Genomic DNA, 22,869 nt, shown 5'->3' on the forward strand with positions numbered 1-22,869 from the left:
TCTGTACCTATGGAGACTTTTCCTGGATAAAATCTGCAAAGTGTACATTTAATGACACTTTGACAACTAACTTCTGTGAAAATCAATGGGTTTGATGTCTGAATATCTTTAAAATTCCAGTCCTTGGTATCTACTGCTCTGAAGATGTAAAGTGTTCTCCAGGAAAGAAGAGTGGTCTACACATTCTCCAGAGACATGACCATAACTTGTGATGTTTGTCCAGTTCTTTGAGAGTCTTGGCAGCTTCTCAGAGGTAACTCTGTGTAAAGGTAAGAATGTGCTCAGGCACTCTTGGGTAGAGGGGCTGGGTTTTACTGTTTTGATCATTTTAAATGATGATATTCCAAGTGAAGAACAGTTGAAGCATAGACAAAATGATAAACCTTGCTATAGTGTATTTGGCTTCCTGATAGCAAAATCCTCTCTGGTGTGTTGGTATCTATATAATGCAAATAACCTCCATGTGTCCGGCAGCCTGCTTAGCAAATACATTGTAGTCAGTACTGAAGAAATAGATTAATTTTTAAACCATGAAATTATATGGTTCTTTGTATCTAAATAATGTTGCAGCTGTTTCCTTATTCCATATAGATTTTAATTTTGTTATTGCCACCACGAAGCCCACACTGTAGTACTGACTGGATAGTTAGTTTGATATTGGTGTGCCAGTATCAGCTGGACAGCTTTGCTGGTTGCAGCTCATCTCATCATGCCTCATCCTTGCTGCCTGCATCTCATCCTCATCACGTCTCATCAAGGGCTGGTAGGGGACATTCTTCTAATGCAGACAGCCAGGGAACTGGTTTATTGTTGTTCTCTCCAGTAATTTAGCCCATCTCTAGTCTCAACAATGACAACACTTTCTTTCTTTTCTTTCTCTGTTTTTCCTTCATCACTAGCAGATCTGATTCCCCTCTCTGGCACATCAGACATGTTCCATTAGTTGCCACAGAGTGACCCTGGCACTGGTCTGGGATATCACATAGACAGTCAGCCATCCTGCCCCTCCAAGATTCATTGGGCTTCTGCTTTGCTTCAAAAAATCTTAATTTGTTTTCCTTCATAAGGCCAGCTTCTAAGTATACACATTTTAGTAGAGTCACCAGATCTCAGAGACTGAGAAAAGCCTGTTTGAAAAAACTTAATGACTTCTTTCTTGCTCTTGGATTTTCCAGGAGTGCTCAATTTCCTTTTCCAGCACCCAGAATGCATATCTTATTTTACTATTAACTGTTAGTCAAAAATGAGCTTTGTTTAATTCACTGGGCTTTTTGCAAAATGTTATATTTATACTAGACTGTTTTATGATATTTATGCTATGGCATAAATATTTTTGCAAGTGTACTATAAAACAGATTGCATCTCCCCCTCACTGTGACTTCAGAGAATTTTTTCTGTATTTTTTTCTGTAATGGTGTATTCCTATTGTTTTTGAGGCCACTGGCTCCAGACATACAGTTATTCATAGTCACACACACTTGTAAATACAGTCATATACATAGATGATCATACAAATAGAGAGCTTTCAAAGAATGTAATCTGTATTTGGGAGCCTGGATTAAAGGGCCTTTCATGGAGATTCAAAACCTAAACGAAAGCATCAGGAATAATTAATCAACATGAAGGTGGGTAGAAAGCCTTCAGAAACTGGTGAGATTTCTGAAAAATATTCCTTATCCAAGTCAGAATTAAAAACAAAAGTGTTCTCTGTTTTGAATGTCTCTCATTCAAAAAAAAAAAAAAAAAAGATTTTGACAAAAATGTCTTGATTTTGAAACTGTGTTTTGATTTAGAGTTGCTAAAATCTTTTTCAGAGAAATTTTGGAGAAAATTTACTAAAAAAGTCAACACACTCCCAGAAATAACTCCAAGCTGAAGAACACAATGCTTTCTTTAATGAAGTTGAGAGCTAGCACTGGGGACTTGGTGCTGGCTGCCGGTTTAGGTTTCTAGGTTAAGAGTTATGATTTTCAGGCCTGAACCTGGGCTATAACAAATGTTTGAGAGGGAAACATCCCACCAGAGTGGACACCTCAGAGCATGGGAAGGAAATCAGGCAGACCAGGAACTTTCAGTCTAAATGGCATCTAATGGTCTCAAGTGTCTACAGCATAAAAAAGCTGTAGAAGCCCATTCCTGTTTGGGGCCTCATAGTCTTTAGGGACTACTGTCCACAATAGGTAGGAGTTAAGCAGCCTGGAGCCCATCACTCTTCTCAAAATGAGTTCAGTTTGTTCGTTGAGAAATATTGGCCTGTGGATGAAAAACTACTGAGGCATCCAGACGAGAGTAAACAGTTGTATTTGGAAGGGTCACTCTGAAGGGAGATGACTAAAGCACAACAGCAGGAATGTTTTAGGGCCAATCTTACACTCCAACCCTCTACAGAGTTAACATGTGTAGTGGGTTTACGTGGCAAGGTTTTGGTAGCAGGGGGCCATAGGGGTGGCTTCTGTGAGAAGGATCTAGAAGCTGCCCCATGTTTGATAAGGGCACCATTGCTGAGCAGAGCTGAGCCAATAAGCGATGTTGTTTTGTGCCTCTGTGAGAGCATATTTAAGACAGGAAAAAAAAATGCTGTGCCACACAGCAGCTGGGAGAGTGAGAGGAGTGAGGAACAGCCTTGCAGACACCAAGGTCAGTGAAGAAGGAGGGGGAGAGGTGCTCCAGGCATCGGAGCAGAAGTCCCCTGCGGCCTGTGGTGACGACCATGGTGAAGCAGGCTGTGCCCCTGCAGCCCATGGAGTACCACGGTGGAGCAGGGTTCCACGCTGCTGCTCGTGGAGGAGACCACAGTGGAGCAGGTGGACCTGCACCAACGGAGACTGCAGCCTGTGGAAGATCCCTGCCGGAGCAGATTCTGGGCCGGACCTGTAGCCCGTGGAGAGGAGACCATGCAGGAGCAGGTGACCTGGCAGGAGCTGCTGCCCGTGGGGGATCCAGGTTGGAGCAGTTCGCTCCTAAGGGATGGACCCTGTGGTACGGACCCATAGCTGGAGCAGTTCTTGAAGAGCTGCTGCCTGTGGGCAGCCCACACCGGATCAGTTCACCAAGGACTGCATCCCATGGGAAGGACCCCACAGCACAGGGGACGAGAGTGACCGAGAAGGAGCGGCGGAGAAGCAGCGCTATAGACTGACCATAACCCCCATTCCCCCATTCCCCTGCGCTGCTTGGGGGGAGGAGGTGGAAGAGGGTGGATGGGGGGGAAGGTGGTTTTTTATTTTGGTTTCTTTCCTTTGTTTCTCACTTCTCTAGCTTGTTAGTAATAGGTAATAAATCTTACTATCTCCCTATGCTGAGTCTGTTTTGCCCATCACAATAATTTCTGCGTGATCTCCCTGTCCTTATCTCAACCCTTGAGCCCTTTTCATCATATTTTCTCCCCATTCCTCTTTGAGGAGGGGGAGTGAGAAAGCAGTTGTGGTGAAGTTCGGCTGCCCACCCAAGTAAAACCACAGCAACATCTAATTTATTGCCCTCTTTTATGTGATAGTACAGAGGGTAAATGAAATGCATTAACAAAATTTGCAGGTGGTAATAAATTGGGAGGCACCAGAGAGGGGAGATAAATACTACCGAAGAGCCTAGAGATTAGAAGCATGACTAGGAGAAAAAATGAGATTCATTTTTGGAAAATGTAAACTTGTAGGTCTGATCAGAATTAACCAATGCACAGATACCGTAAAGCAGAGAGACAACTGAAAGTTTTCATTGGCCTTCATTGCTTCCTCTGTAGAATTGTAAAGTTTCTATTTCTTTTTCTACCAGTTCTCAAACAAAGGCAACACCATCAGACACTGATGTCTTGGCTTGGTATTTAATGGACCTTACTGCTGCTTGAATAAGCATGTGTTCCAGGAACAATTTCCCATGTAATATCTATTTAAAGGGATGTGCCAGCCACACTAGATGGGCACATTTGAGGGATATTATTAGTATATCATTATGTGCTTTTTTACAGAGGTTTGAGGTGTGTAAATGATTGTTAGGCATCAGAAAAAATATTCTCCATTAAGACAATCATGTGATAATAAAGCTTTTTTCAGTTTTTGATCCAAAGACCACTGAAGTTAATAGGAGTCTCTGTCACTTGAGAGACATTTGGATCTGTCTCCCCAGGCTTTTTTTTTTTTTTTTTCCCTGTCTGCTTGGTTGTGAATTTAACAAAACTGTTTGTCATTTGCATTGGGAAGGCTATTCTCACAGCTAGAAATCTTTTCTGTTAAAAAAGATGGAGCTGGGAAAAGGAGGAGGAGCTGGTCTAGAGAACAAAACAAATCCTGCATTTTTCTGTGGAGTTTTCAGCAGTTCAGTGCATGTTTTCCTTTTGTTAGAGTGCCAAATGTGTGGTCTGCTACACAAAGCAGGACACGGCCCTTTGCTCTCCTTTCCCAGATGCAGTTACTTGTAGTGGATGACACTTTCTTATTGTCTTAGAAGACCTGACCGTATATGAAAAGCAAACTCCAAACCATTCCTTCAGTGTACAAGGCAAGTGTGTGAGTAACCTGACAGGACTAAATTCAGAGATGCCAGTGGAAGGTCTTGATTGCGTATGAAGGATGATCAAGCTGAAGTGATCCAGTGCTAATTGCTGTGATAGTGTGCAAGACTTACCTTGAAATTTCTCTGTAATGCCATTTTGTTCCATCAACTGAAATAAAGTTATCATAAACTCCCACATCTGCCTGTGGTATATTTTGTGAGGACTGTGCAGCACGGGTATGCATCCCCAGAATGTGAGAAGTATAATAATTAATAGGCTCATTCCATGCTACTGAAGTACCTAGGAGGCTTTCCATCAGTTTTAATGAGAGCTGAAATGTGCCTTAACTGAGCTCTATGGGGAAGGAGAGGCTTTCTAAATTACATATTTCTTTAGCTCTGCAAAAAGTTCTTTGGGGGTCATTCTCTTTTCTGGGTGAAATGCACATTTCCAGACACACACACAAAAAGACAGCTCATCCTACCTGACAAAGCATGTTGGCAAGATAAGGAGACAATAAAATAAACTCAAACCTCTCCAGCTCCCAGGCTATTTGTTCTGCAAAACCAAAAAAAAAAAAAAAAAGAAAAAAAAAAGACATGGCTTGTGATGTGGCCAAAGGCTTAATAACTTAAAACTCATGCAGTCCCAAAGGTCTCAAAGGAGAATAAATGCCATACTCAGGGATGCCTACTCCATTGACAGTTCCCTGCTTTTATAGCAAAGGAGCTCCAGCCCAAAGGGATCAGTTAATCATAACTGAGAGCATGTGATCCCTCAGGCTGTTGAAACCAGGGATAAAAAGCAACAGTAGAGTCCACAGCAGGTTATCAGACAGAATTATGGCAGCCGTATCTGCAGGCAATAGAGGTGCAGATAGTAATGGGAAAGTCTAACAGAAACGAGAAGAGCTGCTTCCGCTCCTCATGCACAGACTAACACAGCTTCCTTGGACAATGTCCAGGAGGAGAAGCCCAGACTCTCAACACACACGTAAATTCTCCACCTGCCTCACCACCAGCAGTCATGTTCCCTCAGCGAGCAGCAGGGACAGAAGTTCTGGCAGGACTTCTCCCTGCCTCTCTGCTCAGCCCACCAAGGTTGTCTTAGTCTCTTCCAGACTCATTTGCAAATAGCCAGTCCCCTGCAAGCCTTGAGCGTGTCTAGACGTTGGTTAATCCCTTCTCTTGTGCCAGCTGGGTGACATCAGCATACTGAATATCGCTGCAAATCTCTGCACAGGCCAGGTCTCTCAGCAAACCTATAATAAGCCTTTCCCATGCTACTTCGCTGGAATCACTGCAGTAGAGAGGAATGCTGCCAACAGCTGCCTGTTAGGGTCTCTTTGGAATATGAAAGTGACAACTGTAGGGAGGGACTTTGGGCATCCATGGTGGTCTCCACAAGTAAGTCATCAAGCCTCATGGTCGTTGCTGTCCTTTTCTGATGGGCATCAAGGAACCAATGTGGATTCTGTTTCTTTGTCTGTATCAAACAGGAGTTGATCCATCTGTTGCACATGTATGTATATCTCTTTATTAATTTCATATTGAGGCCTATAATCTATTTGACAACATTCAAGTAAATCTCAGGATTCAAGGGGCTGCTACTTGCCGCAACAATAATTGCAATGATCTCCTGCCACCTGGCTGATTGTTTACCCGTACACAAGAATGTCAGCACCAAACTCTGCTGAGCACTGTCTTCCTAAAAGCTATTCTAAGTTCAGTGGCATTCTCAGTCTCTATTATGTATAAAAGAAACAAGAGAGCCTGTCAGAATAAAGTCATTTATTGCATACTCAGAAATACCTCTAATTGTTGCATGGCACTTAAATACTTAGAATATCTTGAGATCAATAGATTGATCTCACTGAGTCATCTGTCTCCCACCTATTCAAATGCTCATGCTCAGCATTGTAATTATCTCAGCACCTTTAAATTGTCTGTTTTGAGTATCAGAACACCAAAATGATGGGTAAATAAGGCTGTGTTGGCCCTGTCTGCTGTGGCTGAGCACAAGGAGAATAATGCAGAGGGAATATTTGGGGACAAGGCCATCAGTTTTTATGGGAACAGAGTAGATCTCTGTCCTGTCATTGAAACAATAAAAATTACCTTATTTTCCAGGAGACAATGTTCATGTGCTGCTTGCAGTACTTGAATGTTACACAAGAAAATAGAACTCATCACTGTCTGCTCAGCTCATTGATCTGCCTACTAGTCTAATATCCTGACTGCAAAAGTTGCCAATATTCAAATTTTCAGAAGATGAAAGATCCCCATAATGCACCTCGCCAATTGTTCAGCAGTGCATAAGAGGAGAAAATCTCCTTGTTGGTCACCTACAGTGATCAATTCATGTCTTGGAGCATGAGATTTAATTGCCTTTAACTTTGTCTTCAGTTTGAAAAAATAGCATTTGTAAAAATTATCTCTTTGTCTTACTCCACACTGATGGGCAGTGGATGCTAAATCCAGAAACAGCCATTCAAGTACCAACCTCTGAGGCAAGTGTAACTGGGTTTTAAATGTACAACATTTTAGTCAAATAAATAACAACTGGTTTTTACATCCATATAATAATAAAACCATTTTTAAAATCATCCTCTGCATTGTTATACCAATAAAACCCCACCTATACAGATGATTGAACACTGCAGTTTGGAGTTTTAACAAGTTTTTCCCCCTTTCTTTTTCCCTAGCAGGTTCTGAACCCTGATTATCTGAGACCTCCAAAGAAATATATTTTAACGAACAAAACTAGGCAGATGTATCATCCACTGTGGGATTTGAACCCATCATCACTGGGGAGAATGCTGCAATTTAATAGATGAAGATGTCAAACCATGTTATAGGAGCTTTTGCAACTGCATATTTATCACAGTGTCATAGGGGTCCCTGGCAAACGGAAAGATTTCACTGTTTATTCACAGTGAAGACACTTAATTAATGACTAGGCCTAATCAGACTGTTTTATTATTTACAGGGATTCCAACATGGCTTAGCTCAACTGATATGCAAACAAACCATCCTCAGCCTGCTCTAATTAATAATTCTGAACCAGACTCACAGAGTGGCACTGTCAAGTAGCTCTTTGGTGATTTACAACACCTCCTCCGCTACATTTACATTGCTTGCATGCAAATGAGCTGCCAACCCTGCAAATCCTTCATTTTAAAATACAATGTGCTGTCTTGTTGACTACTGAAATGCCCTTATCTTTGCACATGACTTAATGGAGACAAATGCTTGACTTGGGCAGGTTCATGGGGACCTTCATGGACACACACCTACACAGGATGTCATTTCAGAAATGTTTAGGAGGCAGAAAATAAAAATCTTCTATTGCCTTTGGCACAGTTGCTGCAGCTAAATTCTTTCACTGAGTTGTCAGGCCTAACCTCTCCAAAAATGGGTGGAATGCCCATTGTCTTGTACTTGCTAAACTAATTTCTATTGCTGCTACTTAGATGAAAGGCAAGGAAAATGTGACAGAGTGGATGGAGAGCTGTTATGAAATCAGTTTACTCCAACTTCACACCAGGTGCAGGGTGATCTCAGCAGGTGATTGGATGCCATACTGGTCTGAGGATGAGAAGAAGCAGGTTTTCCTCTATGGGAGGTTAGGAACAAAATCACCATAAAAGTACACATGGGAAATAATTTTTGTTTACAAGCAATTGAAGAATGTTTCACATTTTCAAGTGAATTTCATATTCACAGTGGAGAAACTGAGGAAAAGAGAAGGTGACTCAGTTGGGAAGACATGCTGCCAGCTGGGGACAGCACCAGCAGATTCACACCAGCAGATCTCATTTTCTCTGCAAAGACTTCTGAATACAGAGGGAAAACATTATTAGCAGAGCAACATAAGCCAGATGAAAATAGCTTGCAAGTGTGAGTCATCCCACTTGTGACTGCTTCCTATTCCATTGTAAGCCATGCTTGAGAAACACCGCAAAGCAGCACATCAGCAAGGGAAAAGATCTTCCTCAAACCTATCAGCTTTAATGAAAAGCCAGCGCTACTCAGCTGTCTATAGGAGCACCAATCATGTTTGCTCAGCCTAGGGGACACCTGTCATTTTGAGGCTGGGAGGTGGGACTTGTGTACCAAAAAGCAGATACACACATACACATGGCTAGCTAAGTATTTAGTATATTCCCAGGCAAACCTGGCTTTAGCATAAGGCCAAAGGGGTTAAAATACTGGCACAAAATAAACTGCCTATTACACAGTACACAGCTTCCCAGCCCTGGGGGTGGGAAGTTCAGTAGCTCATGGATGGCAGATGTTTCTTCAGGCTTGCACATTGCACCAGGCGCTCCACCCTTCACGAAGATGGTACTGAAAGGAAGTAATTATTAAAGGCTTGCTGTCAAACTTAACTGAAGCACTCTACACTGGTGCCACCAAGGTGTTTCCTATTCAGTAATCTCATTAATGAGATGGGTAATGGAATGGAGTGAATTTATTAAACATGGAGGTGATACCAGCCTAGGAGAGGCCGTAACACATTGGAGTACAGGATGAAAGCTCAAGATTATCATGACAAATTGGAGAAATGGTCCAGGGAAGAAAAAAAATAAATTAATTCAGTAAAAGTAAGTGTGGAGTAATACATTTACAGTATTGTACAGAAATAATGAACCACACAAATACAAGATAGGAAATTAATTTCTCTACAGTCATTCTGCAGAAATGGATCTGGGCCTTGTAGTAGACTGCCAACTAAATATGAGGAAACTTAACTGTGAAGAAAAAGAAAACATTATACTGGAAAATATAAACACAATCACTGCAGATAAGATAGGTGAAGTAGTTCTGTCACTTTAGTCTGTTCTGGTGAGACTTTAGTTTAGGTAATCTTTCCATCTTCAAAACCACACTTTGCTGAAAGTCCAAATAGGAACTAAAAAGATCAGTGATCTGGAAATGAAGGCTTTTAAGGGAAGACTAAGAAAAAAAAAAAAAGGGGGCTGCAAGTTTCTGAAAAGACTTGAAGAGGCAGATAATGCTCATCTCCAGAAGAAGTTTACTGAAAAGGAAAGTGCAGATTTTTTTTGTGTTCACTGCCAACAAAGTAATGAGTTTACTTGTAAGTGGAGAAAATTTTAGGCCAGGCATCAAAATAATTTTGACCTGGAAAGATGACATAGGAATAGATTTCCTGGAGAGACTAGAAAAATAATTAAGAAGGGGTGTAGTATCTATTAGGAACAATTTAGGCCTACTTAAACCCACAGGTCTGGGGAGTGAAATGAGAGACGTCGTGATATCCCTTGTTTCCTTGTACCTAGTACAGCTTATGATAGACCGTGGAATATACACGACAGTTATCAGCGAGCTGTTGCTGACCATTATGTGATCCCTTTGAGGAAAGGAGTCAGAAAGACTTTCCCTTCACAGGCAAGACTGAGTGTAGCCAGTATATGTGATAGTCACTGTGGGTCCTCTAAATGTTTCTATTTCTTCAAGTATATTTTGAGATGAGAAAGTCTCCCAAGATCACAGTATGCATTTCAAGCATAAAAACCTATGCCTTAGATGACACTTGGTTTCTAATTTATTTTTTATTTTTTAGTGTTCTTGAGCATCTCCAAAAAGTCTTTTTCCATCTGTGTTCAAATAGAGAATATGCACATTATTTTTATGAATGTAATCTTAAACTCTTATTTTTTGTGATAGAATGTAAATTGCAATATTAATGCAGATAGGTTTCGTGAAGCTCTCTGACAACGGTGCCGTGTGTAATCCACTTTATGCTGTAACCTGTACTAGATGTAAGGAAAACAATGGACCAGATTAGGTGGATGCCCACCAGCAGAACAAACAGATTTATAGCCATAAGTAGCAGCAGAGATATCAAAGGGAACAATAAGCTGTTACAGACAGGCATGGGAACTGGGGACAAAAAAAGAAGCCAAATTAGTAGGAGGAGGGTTTTTGAGAGGTGTCTGTAAAGAAATAATGGGCTGGAGTGGCCCAAGAAATGCAAACAGAGGAGGCAAATATGCATGCTCTATTCCAGTCCAGGCAAGAAGTGATCCAGCAAGCTCAGAACAAACAACTTGTCAGATTTGGAGAGAGATACTTGGTTACACTTTGTTTTGATTTTAAAACTCAAAACTACTAAACATTCTAGACCTTCTATCGAGAAGATAAAGCTTCGCTTTGGAAAGACTGTTGTGTGCCACTAAGAGATCTCTTTTGTCTGTGTTGTCACTGACACAGTAAGGACGAGATTCTAGGACACCTGAGATGGACTGAAACACCCCACAAGAGCTGAAGAATGACAGTGAAAAATACTGGTAAGTTAAAGATACTGAGGTTAATATTGCAGTATATATAAAAATTAGAAGTCTTCAATGGCATGAGAAAAGGGAGTAAATAAATAAGGAGGAAATTATCTATACATATAACCACTTTCATTCAGTGGCTCAGCAACACCTCTTCTAATAGAATATGTGAAAAACCTTGGGGTATCTGGGATTTTAAATAACTTTTTCCATCACCATCAACTTATGGGCAGAGTTTCCTTGGGTTTAAAAAGGAAACAGGGCATAGCTGGATAAAGCAGACAGGCAAATGGACAATTTATCAAAATGTTATGCACTCAGCTAGATAAAAATTATTAATTTGTAACTGGTCTATTAAGAACTGTCAAGCCTCAAGTCAGGCTGGCAATTCTCAAGTTTGAGAATTCAATTTGTAATCTACAGCATTAAATTAAAAAGTCCCCCTTTGTGTCAGTCTTCACTAATGTTTGTAGATATAACAGGGATGTCTGGCATCAGTGAGTCTGGTTTTTGTTTATTGCTCTTTTTGGCTTACAATGGAGTGCGAAGGAAGCAGAAATACAAAGAAGTCTCTTCCACTTGAGGTTTTTGATATTTGGGGAACATGCAGGGGTCTGTCTAAGCCTCCAGTCAGACTCAAAAGTTGAGCAGGTTAAAATCAGCTGCATCACAGACCTGTCCCTAGGCACTACTCTGTTCCCATCCAAAGACAAGGTCTGAGGTGGTGATATGGGAATTCCTCTGCTGTTAGAAATCTCCAATGGCCAAGATGGTGGAAACAGAGACACAAAACTTTCCTTTTGTTAGTTACAAAGAGGGAGATAGCCATAGGTCCTCCAAACCCAGTGACCAGAGACAGTTCCACAATTATCATGTACACTGGATAAGGAGGAGCATAAAGCGTGAAAGATGGAACTTGTCTCCTGTGTGCTTTATTCAGGGGTCCTCTTGCAAACTGATGAGTCTTCAGTAAAGATTCAAGTAGTCACCGGGCTCATTAATTCCTCTTGTTTGGCTGGCAACAAGAGGTATACAGAGTAGGAGGAGAAGCAATATCAACATTAGCCATGCATTTGTAAGGTCTAGAATTAGGTTGTAAAATTTTTAGGGTCCTTGCTGGGTAGTAATGACAAGTTTTAAATGTTTAATTAAAATAAGAAAAAGCTTTTATGTTTGTAAACAGAAGCAGACAAACAAGGTGATAACAAATACTTAATTACATTATGCAAATTTTGTGTTAGATTTTGTTGGGAATCTAGGAGCATTCAACACCTAGTGGAAATGGAAGACTCTGATATGTGCAGGAATTACTCTTACCTTCGGAATAAGGGGTCTATCCCCATCAGTACCTTGTAGAACTCTCCAAAATCTTGTATTACCTTGCTGTTCTAAAAGTGACATGCAGTGACAGCATAACAAGTTGTTAGCTATTACTTATTACTCATTGGAAGAAGTATCTGTAGAGATTTTTTTTTTTTTTTAAATAATGCTAAAACTTGTTAGAATTGTCTTATATTTGTTCCGTGTTTTTGGTGGAAAAAGTAATAATAGACTTTTCAAGCTAATGGCCACTTTTTTTTTTCCTTCTTTTTTTTTTTCTTCTTTTTTTTTTCAATGTGTAACAATTAAATATTTGTAACTCGTATTAGTATTATCTACATAATAACCACCCTACATTGTTCTTACTGTATGATAATCTCCCCTTAAAATTTCATTGAGTTATATGCATAAGTATGTGTGCACAGTCACAGAAACACATCTGCTACAAAAAAATTCTGCTGAGATCTCCACAGGCATTTGAACTGTTACTGACTCATGTTAAAAAGTTACATCCTTATAGATGCCAGGATGACTGTCTTGGACACTGCTATCTTACCTAAGGGACAGTAAAGGCAGTGGAAAGCAGTAGACCTGTACATAAGCTTTTCTGCAGCCCTGAAGGAGTATTACAGCATCAGATAGGGCAGCTTGATTTCACCTATACAATGGCATCTGACACATGTTGTTATCCACTGTAACCCCCAGATTTCTCCACAAAGACAGTGCAAACATTCCTGGAAAACATAACATTGTTTTTTTTGGATCTAAGGGTCAAAACAAGAGGCCACGAGGAGCCACAGCCATTATTGGGCTGTTTGAAGGGGTTGGGACAGCAGGAGTCTTTGGGTGCATGGCAAGCAGGTGCTCCCGTAAAGTCAGTCATGATCATGCTATTGCGGCTTGCAGGAGAGCAAACTACAGTCTCTTAGCTGCACTGCAGTCACCTGTACCTCCTGGTAGCTCTGGGGCAATGACATGTCTTGGGATCTGAAGTGAAAAGCATGTGTCTCCTACTGATAGCTTGCAGAGAGTTTGATGATAACACTACATCAGCAACACACTGGTTTAGTACTTACTGTATTACTTTACTCTTGTAAATGCTGATTCCTAATTACCTCTTCAGGTAAACTTTCTATTAATTTGTTAGACTTTATTCTGAGTGATGGTGATGAGATAGCTGACCATTTCTGGAAATAGATCATACCTTTATCACAGCTGATGGCAATTCCCCTCCAGAGATAAAGAACATTAACGACCAGATTCCCTGATAGAGGATACTGGTGCAACTCCACTGGTTTCAGTGAAGCTCTTCCAGTTTGAACCATCAGACTTGGTGCACATTGGAGGAACATTGAGGAGAAAGGCAATTCTTAATCTTAATTCTTGCAAAATTTCCTACATGTATATTCAATTTCTAGTCCTCACACAGACAAGACCATTCTGTGTGGCAATGCCTTCCTATAAAATTTTAATTTAATATGCAAAATATCACCATAATTTTTTTTCTATTGGACTATTACATATCTGATATGATATAGAGATATATACATGCATGTATATAATAAATGAAGAAGGACGGTGGCCATTAAAAATGTATTATCTAGTTATGGTTGAAGTTAACTTCAATTGCATTCAAACAAAAATCATATTTAATATCAGGCTAGTTAAAATATGTAATGCAGTTTCCCAAAATAAGCAGAGATCAAATCTATAGGAAATTCTGAGTTAAGGCTTTCTCTCAGCCTTTGGAAATCAGTTTCTCTTTTATATACAAAATTCAATATTAGTTTGAAAAGAAAAATTACATAGCAACCACAACTGAGACCATATTCTACTTTTCTACGCAATGCATTCTTGTAGTTACATGATTATGTTTCATCATTCCTGAAGAAATGCAGTCTTAACAATTATATTCTTACAGAGTCTTTCAAATCTGTGTATGTAAAAATACTAAAAATAATTAGCCAAAGAAATAGCTGTATCCAAATAATCGTATGATGGATAATAAAGCACAAAGTGGCTGCTGAAATCGTAAGACTAATTTCAGAATTCCTTTCACAACGATTAAAAAACACAATGCTAATTTACATTTATTCTCTGAAATGTAAGAAAGACTTTATTTTAGACAAGATGGATGACATTCTAAAAATCATTCCTCATCTATCCATAATAAACTCTCTACCTCTGAGACTCTGGATGAATATTACTGTAAATTTAAACAGGAGCCAAACCATGGCAAAAGTTAGCAATTTTGCAATGCCCATCACAAAATAATCTTTGATTTTTTTTTTGCAGACCATCTGGTAATGACGGTAAATAAATACTTAATTTCTATTGCTCAATTTCATTCTAATGGGATATTATAAACCTCACATGGACAACATGGGTCATGGACCTTTAGCAAATACTGCTCAATGTCCATCTGTCCTTTTGAAAGATTAAAGAAGTGACAGGAAGGACTAAGAAGCAAAGTCTGGATGGGAAGTGGAAGCTCTGGGGAGACCTTGCAGGGGACACTTCATTGTGATCCAATGAAAAGGCTATAAAGTGGTGTTAGCAAAGTGTAAGGAGCTGCCAGACAGGGCTTGAAGAGTTATCGCAGAATAAGATCAAGGAGGTTTAAAACTGGAGGGCCAAGAATGGAGGGTAAGCAAGAGGCTTACTGTGTCTTACTTCCATAAGCAAGGGAAGAAGGCACAGGCTCTAACAGCTCAAGAGACTATTAGAGCTGTGCTCATCTGTAGAGTGGCCTCTGAACAAATCAGTCCATCAGCAATGGTCTATGGGCCAGTAGACCTGTAAGTCCTTGTTTACTCCCTGGAGTGAGAAATGATTATCAGACCTGAGCAACTGCTAAGGATAAGTGGAAAAGTACTTAGGGAGATGTGATATTTATCAGAAAACTCACTGTCCAGGACTAATATGATATTGAGAGCAGTGCTACTTGAGAACTGGAAATCATTTGAAGTATCGAGGGGCCCCCTAAGTGGGAGTTTGAGGGTGATCTACCACATTAAACTGCAGCAATAAAATGATTTTGAAGACTATACACTTGTAAGCTAGGAATCAAATAGAAGTCATTGTAGATAAATAAATAAGAAACTACTTTCAAACTTTTCTGTTTTAACCCATATGAGAGAATCAATTCACCATTTTGCTCACATTGAATTGGAATGTCAATAGGTGGTAGGAAATGCAGATTTTTTTTTTTTATAAGCTCAGTGTATGAAACTACAATTTCAAGCACATTTTTTTCCCCATGCAGTCTCAGAAATTATGAGTGTTTCAGAAATTAGGGTTTAGAGAATGATGAAACATTTGGATGTGTGTACAGTCTACTGACAAAGGGAAAAAGTAACCCATTTTAATGATTTTTCCTGAAGACTGGAAATTGAAAGTAATATTTTAAAGAAAGGGATCAATTAGACTAAAATGAACATGGAGTGGAGTAACATATAGTTGTACAAAACCCCAGACTTAACCATGCCCCTTATAGCTCATTTCCTCAATAGCAGGGATAAGTGCATTATCCCTCAGTAACTCATTATGTTTTCTACCTCCCTCTGTTCTTCTGCATCTTGAGAGTCATTACTTAAGTTCTGCTATGCTGTTAGACACTGAGATACATTGTAGGTATGGTGGCAGGAGGTTACTAATTGCACAGCTGATATTCTGGCTATCCTGTGAGGAGAGTAACTGGCTAGAAGGGAGCCAGTAACAGAAATACAAAGAGAAACTGTGGGGTATTTTAAGTTTCGTCTATGATGAGAACCCACCAGAAAACAGAGAGGGAGAGAGATCCTCCTCCCTTGGACAAGTGACTTTTAGAAGTTGAGTAAGGCTTTGAGAGACCCTTGATCTTCTTCCCCGAATGTGCTGCTAATGGACATGGACTATGCTTGTAGCACTCCAAGCCTGATGCTTGCAAATCAGACTTAAACTACGAACCCCAGGGCAAAGAGCAGGTGAAATGTTTCACTGTTCGTAATATTATGGTTGCTTTCTTTACCTCAGTTGTCAGAAAGGCAACATAGCATGTGATCTTGCTGAGGCCATAAAGTGGAAGAGCTATATGAATTCTAACCGGGAAAACACGTAAATATTGAAGCCATATGGGCACCAGTCTAGTTCATGAGTTTAAAACAGTTTGCTTTGAATAGCCAAGAGAGAGAAATGATTTTGCCCCTCCTTTAATAAAGCAAAAGGAATAGGGTACAAGGTCTTTTTTTTTTTTTTTTTTTTTTTTTTTTCTTTAACAAGGGAAAAAATAGAAGATAGAAAATGTGAGAATCTGTGAAAAAAATCATACAGTAGATAGTGACTTTGCTATTGTGCTGGCTCCCACACCAAGTAAGGTTCAATGTAGTCTTTGACAAGACAAGCAAGATGAATTCTCTGGAGAGTGGAACAGAAATAATAGGCCAAACCATCTATATCTAGCTTTGGATATAACAAAAGAACATCAGCAAATTCTGCTTACATGGATCTCATGAGAGTGCTTTGAATTTAGGGTTATACCTTTCGGGACACATCTTTAGAATATTACAGTTGTCTCTTATCTGATGGATAAAATAGGTAGACAGTACAGGGAGCACTTGGCTGTGCATATTGCTGATGTTAGCATTTTGGACACTTCCTGAAGCATGCAGGGTGCAATGAAGTGCACAGTTCTCTGGAGAACACATCACTCCCTTTAAAAGACTGGATCTACAACAAGCCTTACAGGAGGAAGGAAGAAGTATATCCTGGGAACAGCATGAATGGAGATTCTAGCTGGCAAAGAACTGTCCCTAGTACCAGAACCCATGGCTGGTCCTTCCTAAATCTGGCAGGCTATTATAGAAAATGTACTCCTTTGTTTTCAGGATAAGCTGTTTCATCAAGGCATCAACCTGTCAAAAGAAAAAATAGGCAAAGTAAAATAGACTCCTGAGATTGCTTTCATAATCCAACTGATAAGATAAGAGCTCCAACTGATACTGCATGCAGGGGATTTCACTGACTATTATCCATTCAGTTTCTGCTTCTGTGTGACCTTCGAGGTGGCTACCAGAACTGCTCTGACTCAGGAATATGGATGCGAAAAGCACTCATCCCCAAAGAGCATCCTATTTTAGCTCACAACTTGCCCTGCTTTCTGTAGTGCACAGAGCTAGATAAAAGCACAGGAATTTTCTTTAAGAAAATGCAAATTCTACTAGAGACATACAAAGGAGTGAGATTTGTAAGGGAGCCTGGGTGAAAATTAATCATATAGAGCAACCAGGAACCGAATGGTAAAGAATTAAGGATTAGAAGGAGAGTGAAGGGGACTGGTTACAGCACTCTGATGGAGACAGAGAAGCTGGGGGAAACAAAACTTTTGTTCCAGACTGAAGACTGACAGAAATCTTAGGGGCTTGTGAAAGGAAGGGAATCAGGAAATGAGTAGTCTCAAGAGGACTAAAGATGTGACATGCCATCTGTGGGAGATGGCTGTGATACATAAAAACAGCCCTAAAAATATGAGAACTAAGCTGAGGTGCTGGAGCTGGTTTGGGGTGAGATTCATCATCTACACCAGCATAAAAACAATATAGAATTAAATTTGGGGTGATGGAGAAAACGTAATGGTGTTAGTAAGTTGATAAAGGTGGAGGAAGAAAATATTGTGAAAGGAAAGGTCTGCCCATAGTGAGCACAAGTTTCATTAAGACTATGAATGTCAGCCATTATTTATTTATGCATATAATTTGCTAAAGGGTAAATCCAGACAAGACAAGGACTTCATGTTACCAGCACTGGTACATTAATTGAAATATTTTGTTTTGCTTCTGGTTGCAGTCTGGATGATGTGACAGAGAGCTGTATGCTTGTGCCAGGATGTTTGATGGGCTATTGAATTAGCTCAGCATTACAAGACAGCAGCATCCCAGCCTACTTAAATCTTTTTCCCTCCTTCAGGACTTCCTTTTACATCTGTCTGAATCTGCTCTTGCTCAAGGTATTGACACAGAAAAGCAAGTTTTGCCAAGTTTATTTCCTTATGCCTAATAAATTCTACAACCTCTAAATATCCTGGTACATAGGTGAGTTTTCTTCTGATTTAAAAAGAAAGAAGCATTTCAAGAGCAAGGTCTTCTTGTTTTTTGTGATATTAATTTCTTTCCCAGTGTAAATCTTACAGCTATCAGCTCTCTCCCACATAACACTAAGCACCATCAAAACAGTTGAAGCCAGTAAATCTTAGAGGACTCAGTATCTGCTACTGTATTTTGCACCTGCAGGTCTAAGTACAGAGGTCTGGGAATTTCTCAAAGAAAGGAATTTTATTTGAGAAGTGCTCATTCAGGGAATGAATACATAAGTACTGAAAAGGCATCCCTGTCTGCCCCAGAATCATTATTGTCATAGTTGACCTCTTTGGGAAAGGGTTTGTTCCTCTTTTAAGCTTCATCTTGTCCAGTTTGGTTGTAGCCCAGCTGATTGTATGATGTTCTCATTCAAAGTATGTGAGTTCTCCAGTTTTGAGATCTTTGGTTGGCAAAAAGTTTTCATCCAGGTCTATATCACGGTACAAATTAATGGGCTTTGAAACCTACAGCTGCTCTGGTTTGTCAGCAAAGGTTGTTACAAGTTCTGTAACCTTCATATACAGACAAGATCACTCTTTGGCATCCATGATCCCTATAATACTAAAATTTTCTATACTTAAGCGCTGGAAAACACTCTTTTTTTTTTTTTTTTTTTTTTTTTCACACCCACATTTGCAATATTGCAAGGTGAGAGTCTACCAGTCAGATCAACTGCTAATATAAGTGTAGGGTTGTTCAGCTTTAATGAAGTAATTCTGATCCTACTGGGGATTCGACTTCCAAGTCCATGTGGATACTAGTGTTTTCTGCAGGAAACTGTGACTTCTGACAAAGTACAAAGTAAAAGTACTTATTTGTCAGCTAACAGACTGTCCTTGTTTTGGAACTGATGGACATTTAGGTCTCTCATCAGTACCCCAAATACTGGATTTTGCTGATGGGAAAACCAAGATAAGAAAGTACAGTAGCTGTAGGGTGAGAGGGTGCATACATAAAGAAGTGTTCCTGTGAGGAAGGCCTAAGGCATGTACCCAACTTGAGTGATATCCTGCCTCAAATTAAATTAGTGGTAAAGCTTACTTTGTTTTCAGCACGATATGGCTTCCATCCCTGCCTTTTATATATAATCCATCTCAATCTTCACTATGCATTTTAATGTTAGTTTTATGTTCAAAGAATATATAGCCACAATATATATACATGTTTTTCAGCCTAGCCCTACAGACTGTAAACAAACCATTCTGTTAAATATATGAAGGAATATAAGGAGACAACATATCACAGGAAAGTGATGATAAAATTACAGATTTAATATTACAAATTAGGTAGACAATCAGATTAACATTTCTACCACATTCTTGCCTATAAGATAAACAAACAAACAAACAGAAACCCACAGAACTCTGGTTACTACTGATTAAAATAGCATATTCTGCAAAAAAAAATCAGTGTGTGGACTGGAATCAATGAATAAGATTAAGAGAGGATTGTGATTCTGAAAATCCTGTGCATAACAGTGAGATTGTTCCCTCAACAGTGAACACTTCCAGCTGGACAATGAGAAGATTCAGACACACACAAAAAAAAATAGAACTTACAGAGTACACTAAAAGCAAAGTTTTCCAGAGAGCAATGACAATTAATGAAGATTAGAACCAGTTTTGGGTCTTGATACCATACTTATTAGTACATTTTTGAGAGAGATTGTTGACCGTGAGCCCTAAGACATTTCCTATGACATTTTCATTGAAACGTATCCAGTGCTACAGAGTGTGAGCGGACACCCAGATCTAATGCTGCAGATCAAAGAATTGGGCTAAAAAAACTTGAGAGACAATGAAGGACCCTACTTTTAAGGAAGCTCCTTTATTTAAGTGGGGTGTTATGGGCTCCATTTTCTATTACTGGTGAGAAGTAGAAATCACAGCAGAGAAAGACATTGGTGGATGAGTTGGCCCCTTTACTGTCAGCTGTGATTTTCCTCAAAAGATCTTATCCAGCAGCCAAATTCAGACAGTTCAACATCAGTAGGGGTCAGCAAATTATGAGTTTGGTTAGGAAAGGCAATAAGCATCAATATGCAAAGAGAAGAACAATCTGAATGATTACTTGTCTACTTTGGTTAAAAGGGAGTGCAGCAGAGAGGAAAGAAACCTATTGGAGATTGTTTCTTTATGTTGTCTTGTTTCTTTTCTCTCTTTTTGTCCTTTCCCAAATAACAAGCCATTTCAACAAGCCTGTTTGATTCACTGCTTGTGAGTAGGGGATATATTGCTCACTAGCTGTTCTGACAGTCTTATTTGGTTTCTCCCTGGTTTTGGATGATGTCTCAAGATGATGTTAAAAGAGGGCATCTGAATGCAGAACCTGGTCCTCGCTGCTGCCAGTCAGGGTTTGGCAGAAGAGTTACCCAAAGAAGTGGTATACATTAAATAAAGTTGTCTTGAATGTGCCAGCCAGCTCTACTAAAAATCCTATTAGAAATTCATCAAATATCTTTAAATCCAAAGAATCTGTTACACACTATCCAAATACACAGGAAAGCATTCACCTACTGTAATGCAATCACTTCTGGGGGTGCAATGGGAGAGCTGTAACCATTTAAAGCTACAGGAGGAGGTAATATATAAAGAGCACACAGCTGATTCCTCTCATTTTCTACACAATACTATGCCAAAATTTCTGCAGCTAAGCAAATAATATCAGAAAACATTGTATGGCATCTCTTTCATGTGGGTGGCAAGAAGCAGCATAGCATAAGGGTTATTATAAATATTATGAATCTATTTGAAAAAGAACTCCTTTGCATTCATGTTCTGAAGCATATCAAATTAATATGACTATTATTATTATTATTATTTTAAAAATACCTTTCCAGCATCTTGCAAAATAACCAAGAAATTAAATTTTCTCATTTTGTAGCATTTGTCATACTTTGAATTCTGCAGGCATTTTATTAGAAATAACCCTGTAAATACCGACAGGGCTGAGTTAAGACTTTGTGGAAGGAGAGTTTCCAGTTACAGGCTTAAGAAACCTTGTGTTGGTTTCACATAGGTTTTCTGGAGTGGTCCCACTGGGCTCATTTCACAGGGGGTTGCATTTTCATCCATAGACTTCAGTAAAAAATCCATTTAAAAATAAATTTAATTCCATAAAAAATCAATTTTTTTAGCCTTCTGTCATTAACACATAGCCCCTGAAAGCCCAGTTCTACATTTGACTTACAAGGACCTCCTAGGTTTTATCCTAGAGGCCTTTTAATGCCCTAACCATAGCTCTTGTCCCAGCTGACATATTCCTATGAATGACTGTTGTCCCTGTCCCCACCTGACACCATGGGGTGGGAAGGACTACTTGGCCTCACCCCAGAGCTTCTTTATTTGCTTCCTTCTTCTCCATAGGAAAAGCAAAAATGGATCCTGCTGCAGAGCTACTTGAGTTATCACTCTTTGAAATATCCCTCTGAGGTGGAAATGTTATTTTGGGGTGTTTCCCTGGTTCTCCATTATCCTAGAGTCAGGTAACATTCAGCCAGTGAATCCCGAGTTTTCTGTTGCAAATCTGTAACTACAAGTATCCCAGACTCTGGCATTTACATGTAGTTAAAGGGCAGTGATAAAAACAGTTAGCAGTGTAACTGAGATCATAGCACTGTCTTCCATGCACCCTGTGCAAATGAATGCCTGGCTGGGGAAAGAAAAATGTTATTGTAGTGGAATTGGTTTGGAACATCTTTCTTGATTAACATTCAGGTATTCAACATTTAGGTAAAGTAGCCACTTGTCCTCTGAAAGTAATGTGCTCTCATTTAAGACATTTATCAGCGATACTGGAGTTCAGTGTGTTCTCTAGAAGCCATGAAAACAGCCCCAGCTCTGAACTGAATGGCTGCTTTTGTCTCCTTTAGGAGCAGAAAGATTTTCCTTATCCAGGGGAAGAAAGAAGTCTTTTCAGAGAACAAGACTTTGTGCCAGGTTCTCTGCTAGGCATCACGGGCTGTTATCTGGAGAGGCCACATAGCATCCGTGACTTAGCAGGATGTAGCATCCTCTTTGTTTCTCAACCCCTCTGTTCCCTTCCACCATCTGCTCCTAACGCCTCTGACAGTCCCTGTTTAGCACCCCTGCCCTAGTAAAGCCCTGCTCTGCAGGCAAGGGAGGAAAATCTGAACTCTCTCTCAAGTCCAACAAAATTGCTTATTAATCAACCAGACAGTTCATGGCTGTGAAACATAAGGGCCCTCCTCCTGGGTGGAGAGCATGCTGCTTCCGAGGGAGCTCACTTCTACCACCTGCCCCACGAAATCCAGGAAACAGGACATTGGGAAGCAAATTCAGCACAGATGTATGACATGAAAGTCTGTTGCCTTCAGGGAGTATTTGTGTTACATTTTGCCTCAGGGGTTTAAACCACAGACAGTTGTTCCTTCTTCCACATTACTACTTTGATGTAGATGTCAGTAGACACACACAATGCCACCTAACTCAGATTTCAGCATGATCGTCAGTGGAGTTGCAGTGTTTTGTCATTTGTTGTTTGGTTGTTTGCTTCAGCAAGGAAATAGTTTACATGGTACACATGAGCCAGGTAACCATTACATATACTGTGTTGTATTACTGGATTGATATTCACAGCAAACTGTGTGGTTGTCTCTCTGCATTTGGGAAAGACACAGGGCTCTA

At 39.8% G+C, this 22,869-nt stretch overlaps 1 long non-coding RNA gene across 1 annotated transcript in view; it reads left to right on the top strand.

The window, feature by feature from the left end:
* The first annotated feature begins 10,561 nt into the window (after window positions 1-10,561).
* The window catches only part of LOC121067829, an 82,487-nt gene continuing 70,179 nt past the window's right edge, over window positions 10,562-22,869 (top strand). Inside the window, exon 1 of the long non-coding RNA XR_005818471.1 lies at window positions 10,562-10,802. This is a non-coding gene — a long non-coding RNA (uncharacterized LOC121067829). The remainder of the gene's footprint in view (window positions 10,803-22,869) is intronic.

The sequence above is a fragment of the Cygnus olor genome, chromosome 3 (genome assembly GCF_009769625.2).
Source record: "Cygnus olor isolate bCygOlo1 chromosome 3, bCygOlo1.pri.v2, whole genome shotgun sequence".
In the NCBI taxonomy this organism is placed as follows: Eukaryota; Metazoa; Chordata; class Aves; order Anseriformes; family Anatidae; genus Cygnus; species Cygnus olor.